Raw genomic sequence first — 6441 nt, 5'->3', positions numbered from 1 at the left:
TGACCGACTATTCGGTATTGGTTCTTTTGAGGTATTCACGGCCTCCAAACAACGTAGAATAGAAATATTCTGTCTAGACTTTGTCCGCCGTGATAAGATAGGTAGTGCAGACTTTTGTCCCCGTTGTAATCCGTCATGCCTGTCTTCTCCCCACTGGTTGGTAGCCTGTTTAGCCCGGACCGCTTATTAGAGATGAACCATCCAGCTCCACTGGAGGGCACCCCTAATAAGGACATGTTCACTAAGCATGGACTAGTCGCTATAGCTTATACTAAGTTATGGCATAAATATACAAAGAAGAACCCTGAAAGTCAGTGGCCACTGATAGGTTCCTTTGACGATCATAAAATAAAAGCATTAGAAATAGCGCTACAGGAAAATAAGACTACGCCCACTATGCTCGATAGTATCGGCATGTGGCGCAAAGAAACGGAACAACGAAAGAAAAGAGAAGAAGCAAAAATAGGGAAAGAATTACGAAAGGCAGCCCACCTAGCCGCAAAGCAACTAGAAGAAGAAATAAAAGAAAGAAAGGAAACCACGCGAAACCAAGAATCAGGGTCGACAGGCCAATGTCCTGTTAGGACCCCCTCTGCGCTCTACCCTGAATTGCCCTCCAAACAACGGGCGAACGATGAGTTACTGCTAGGTCCCCCAATCATCTACATGCCCCCTCCATATGCCCCCTGCCGACAAAGCTTTCACGCTCCGAGTGTGAGCGAAAGCGATCTTAGTGCTAGTGCACCGGCCCTCACGGTCTCCGCACCAGTCGCATTAGCAACATTGTCAGACACTCCCGAGGCTAGTCAGCAACCACCAGCCAGGCCAAATAGGTTGAGCAAAGATGAGCAGGATGGGATCGACAAAATAGCAAAGACCTTAGTAGAACGAAGGGAGAGCGAAGAGTACACAATGAACATATATAATTCACATGCCGACAGCCACAGGCGGCATTTCATTTTGCGATTCAGCTACCACACCCTGAACGCATATGAAGATAGGTATCGAAGTAAGGGCCCCGCTAAACTAACAACACTGTATAGGAAGATTGATGTTGGAGATGGGACTGAATGTGAGGCGACGGAGCTCTTCATGCAGATGCTTGAGGTCTTCCGCCACCTCACGGAACAAAAACCAGAAGCCAAGGTTACAGTCCCTGAAACGACCTCAGTAGCAGTAGCCAATACTATGATGCCCATCAGAGAGGCGGCCCCTTACTGGATCCCGCCACGGGGCCAGGGAACAAGCGATGATATCAATAATGAAAATGCAAAAGGGAGGGTTGTGTACAATTGGGTTTACCAACCATGGGACCGACAAGATATCCTAACCTTTAAGCAAACTCTGCCCGATTTAAGAAAGAACCCGACAGCATTCTATACCGAATTAGGCACAGCCTTGGGTTCGACGATAATGACTCTAGCAGACATTGACTTGTTCTTCGGGTTATGCCTGCCAGCTGACGTGTGGAAGCAAATCCGGAAGGCTGACCACACGGATCTGTTTGGACATACCTGGGACCAACTCGGTAAATTAGATAGACAACGAGAACCTGGAAGGAAACCAGTGAAAGACATACTAGAACTCCCAGACAAAATAGTTCAGAAATTAAAGACACTGATCCCAGAAAGAAAGGTAGACTGGTCGATAGTCACGGCCTGTCGACAGAAACCGCAGGAAGATGTGTCAGAATACTTCTCCCGATTCGAGACAGTGTTCTCCGACTACAGTGGCCAAGACATGACCACCGCAACCGGACAGCACCTGTTTGTACAAAATTACGTAAAAGGCCTAACACAAGAGGTCTCCCAAAAGCTGCAGACGAGCGAGAGTAGTTGGGGGGCCTCCAAACCCGCAGCTATCCTTCAGATGGCTCAGTATTAAGAGCACCAAAAGAATGAGAATGATAGGGCGTCCGAGAAAAAGAAGAAAGATTTAAAAGAAAGGGTAATGATAGCCCAGATACAAGGTATAACGATAGGACGGGAACATCAAAGGGGGAACTACCAATCAGCCACCCCCAGAGATCTACCTCCTAAAGATCACACTCCCACACCCCACCCTGGACGTAGAGACATTAGCAATGACCAATGCGCCTTCTGCAAAGGGTTCGGCCATTGGAAATTCCAGTGCCCGGTTATGCTAGAGATGAATAGAAATAGGGACTCCAGGGATGTGGCAGGTGGTCCGAAAAATAGAGGACGAGGGCACACCAACGACACCAACAACGACAGATCAGGGAGACTGAACACATTTGACCGTCCCCGACAGAACCAATATCAGCTGTCCGAAGGTGAAAATGCCCCCGACTTTGCATAGGACTGCCAGGGGCAAGGGAGGGATCCAGTCGAGCTCTGTGTTGACCAGCAAGGTCCTTATGTCACCGCTAAGGTCCTGGGTACAGAGTCTCCATTCTTGGTAGACACTGGGGCGACACGTAGTGTGTTATCAAAACGACTGATTCCGAGGGCACCCTTGTCTGGCTCACACATAACGTCGATAGGTTTCGATGGAACGCCCTCCACTAACCCCCTGTCCGTACCTATTTCCTTTGATCTAGAAAACAACACCACTGACGCGACATTCCTGCTTTCCTCCAACTCCCCTGACGCCATTATGGGCATTGACTTACTGAAACATTTTCGAGCTACCATTAGGTGTTCCCCAGATGGAATACGAGTCGTCCTGTACGACAACCCAGACATGCCCAGATCCCGTCCCCCACGACACATGTACTCCATAACTGACGCTGACATGTCCTTGCTTGACACCCTGCCTCCGTACCTGTGGGCCAAAAACGACTCTGATGTGGGGCGAATGATGATTGATCCTATCCACATAACTGTACGACAGGACGCTATGCTCCCGAAACTCCCGCAATATCGGATATCCCCAGAGGGTGAGAAGGCACTGGTAGCGATCATTCAGTCTCTGGTAGATGCAGGAGTGGTTGAAGAGGTGGTTAGCAACGTCTGCAACAGCCCAATCCTACCTATTGTTAAGAAGCAAGGTGAAGGAGATGAGAAAGCGTACCGCTTCATCATCGACTTGCGAGAGATTAACAAAGTGGTTGTACCCCAATATCCTGTAGTCTCTGATATCACCACCATTCTGACCCTCATCCCGTCCACTGCCACCACCTTCACTGTTATCGACCTTAAGAACGCGTTTTTCTCTATCCCCATTCATCCAGACAGCCGTTTTCTCTTCGGTTTCACTTTAAAATCCCGCTCGTACCGATTTTGTAGAGCTCCCCAGGGGTACACTGAAAGTCCCAGCATTTACAGCCAGGCCCTCAAAAGACAGCTGGATGCCTTCCAGCTACCAGAGGGAGTGGTGTTGATCCAATATGTCGATGATATCCTTTTGGCGGCCGACACCACCCCGCTTGCAACGACAGCCACCGTCCAACTCCTACACTTTCTTGCAGAAAATGGCCATAAAGTCTCCAAAAAGAAGTTACAGTTCTGCCAGCCACAAGTGACTTACCTAGGCCATCTTCTGTCCAAAGAAGGGAGGAAACTTACACCTGACCGAATCCAAACCATCCTAGACACCCCCATCCCAAAAACACAAAAACAGGTCCGCTCTTTGGTTGGCCTAACCTCTTTTTGCAGACAGTGGTTGCCTAATTACAGCCTCATTGTGAAACCATTACTTGCCCTGCTGACCAAAGATGTCCCCTCCCCGCTTCCTTGGACCACTGAGTGTCAAGCCTCCTTTAAGGAATTACGGGATGCACTCTGCTCAGCACCCGTCCTCGGAACGCCGGATTACTCCAAACCCTTCTCCCTCTTCACCCACGAAAGGGAGGGATGCCCATTGTCTGTCCTAACTCAATCGATTGGTCCTAAGCAGCGCCCTTGTGCCTACTTCTCCGCCACTCTTGATCCTGTAGCCAGAGCTTTACCTGCCTGCCTTCGAGCAGTAGCTGCCGCTGCTGTCTCTATCCGTCAGAGCGAGGGAATCGTGCTTTCCAACTCCCTCACTGTACTAGTACCCCATGCTGTCGACACCCTCCTGAACCAAACCAAGACTCAACACCTGACTAGCGCACGACTGACAGGGTACGAACTGACGCTACTTGCACCCCACATCACACTAAAGAGATGCACAACTTTGAATCCTGCCACATTGTTGCCCCTGCCTGAAAATGACCCCGACGTTCCTCCCATCCACGACTGTGTGACCCTCACGGACGAACAAACTAGGAGTAGGGTTGACCTCCGAGATACTGCTTTTACTGACCCCGATGGAGAGCTATGGGTAGACGGCTCATGCATCAAACTCCCAGATGGCACCACTTCAGCTGCCTATGCCGTAACGACAGCCCGAACAGTAGTTGAGACAGCCCGCATCACACAACGATCTGCCCAGGCAGCAGAGCTGATAGCCCTCACACGAGCATGCATCATTGCCACGGGGACCACCGCGAACATATACACAGACAGCCAGTATGCCTTCAGGGTGGTCCACCATTTTGGACTCCTGTGGAGGGAGAGGGGATTCCTGACGTCCCACGGCACCCCAATCCTCCACGGAGATTTAGTATCCGCTCTGATTGAAGCAGTTCTCCTCCCCAAACGATTAGCGGTGATCAAATGTCAGGCACACAAAAGGGTGACAGACTTAGTTGGACAAGGGAATGCATTGGCCGACATCACTGCACGAACCACAGCCGAGAATAGGACGGTGACACGCATGTATGTGACCAGGTCACAAGCAGAAAAATGGAGTGACACAAGGGAAATGATCAGAGACATACAGTCGGCCAGCACCCCTCACGAACTGACTAAGTGGGCAAGGGTGGGTTTGAAGGATGAAGAGGGCTGCTGGCGAACGATGGATGCAAACAAGTGGTTGCTGCCCGACTCATATCTGATCCCCATACTAACGATGGCACATTCCCCCGCACACATAGGATCTGCACCCATGATCGAACTCATTTCCAAAGTCTGGCACAACGACAAAATCCCCGACTCGGCCAGACGCCTAGTTCAGCAGTGCCTCATCTGTCTGCAGCACAACCCCGGGAAAGGAACTGTGGTACCCCGGGGAGGGTTTGGGACCCCCAATCACCCCTTTGAGGTCCTCCAGATGGACTACATCCAACTGGAGAGATGCCAAAGCCTGAAGTATGTACTAGTCATCGTATGTGCCTTCAGCAAATGGGTAGAGGCCTATCCAACCCGTGACAACACTGCCATGACTACTGCCAAAGTACTGCTGAAGGAATTCTTCCCTCGCTATGGCCTTTGTCGAATTTTATGGAGCGACAATGGTCCCCACTTCATAGCTGAGGTTATCCAACTAATCCTAAAGGGGTTGGGGGTGAAGCAAAGGTTCCATGCGGTCTTCCACCCCCAATCCGCCGGTCTGGTGGAACGCCATAATGCCACACTGAAGCTGAAATTGTCAAAAATAGTGGCCACCACTGGACTTAACTGGCCGGATGCCCTCCCACTGGCCTTGTTATCAATGCGCTCCACTCCCACCAAGCACCATTTGACCCCCTATGAGGTCATATTTGGGCGACCGATGAACCTCTGGACTGCTCCCAAACCTACCTCCATTCATGACGTCCCAGACGTCCTACTATCTGATTATTTGTGCAAGTTAACTAAAACGTTGTCTGTCATTCATCAACAGGTGCAGCAGGCCATCCCCGATGCTTCCAGGGGCCCCGGCCATGACATCCAACCGGGAGATTTCGTGTTGATACGAAATTTCCAGCGGACCAAGAGTCTGGAACCGCGGTGGACGGGCCCCTGGCAAGTGCTGATTACCACCCGAACGGCGCTTCGAGTGGAGGGGAAGAAGCACTGGCTGCACGCGCATCATTGTCGGAAGGTCTCTGCGAACCTGGCCACGACAGAAAACGTCAGCACCCAAGAAGAGCTCCTGAGCAAAGACCGACCGATATTGGACTGTTATCCCGATACTGAGGCACTCGAACTTGCAAAATTCTCTGATCCCACTGTGCCATCCAGAGAAGGGTATTTCCTGCGTCGAAAGGAGGGAGTTTCGGCTAAGTAGGCCACGGACTAAGTTGAATCTCAGAACGGTGACCTAAGCACAATCAAGGGTTACCGGGAGAGAAGCTAAACGAAGTCTGTGGTTCTGCCCGCTACCGAGCCCCCTTGAAGGTGATGGAAGCGCCAGATAAGAAGATGATGGAAGCGCCAGATAAGAAGATGATGGAAGCAACAGGAAATACCCAGTATAGAAATCCCAAGACTGACAACTTGCACAAATCAAAGACAATCGCACTCTTCATCGTCTTCCTCTTCTGCCTCCTCCTCATGACCTCCTTCTGGATTCTAGAGGAAAGTACACCGGCTCATGAGGCATTACTCCCTACTGCACAGCCAACACCCCTGAAAGAGCATCACCTAATCTCTCTGTCACCTCAGCTCCGAGAGAGGCGCAGAGAATTCTGGA

The sequence above is a fragment of the Lissotriton vulgaris genome, chromosome 1_1, assembly GCF_964263255.1.
Source record: "Lissotriton vulgaris chromosome 1_1, aLisVul1.2, whole genome shotgun sequence".
Classification (NCBI taxonomy): Eukaryota; Metazoa; Chordata; class Amphibia; order Caudata; family Salamandridae; genus Lissotriton; species Lissotriton vulgaris.
Note: the sequence above shows the minus strand (reverse complement) of the source record.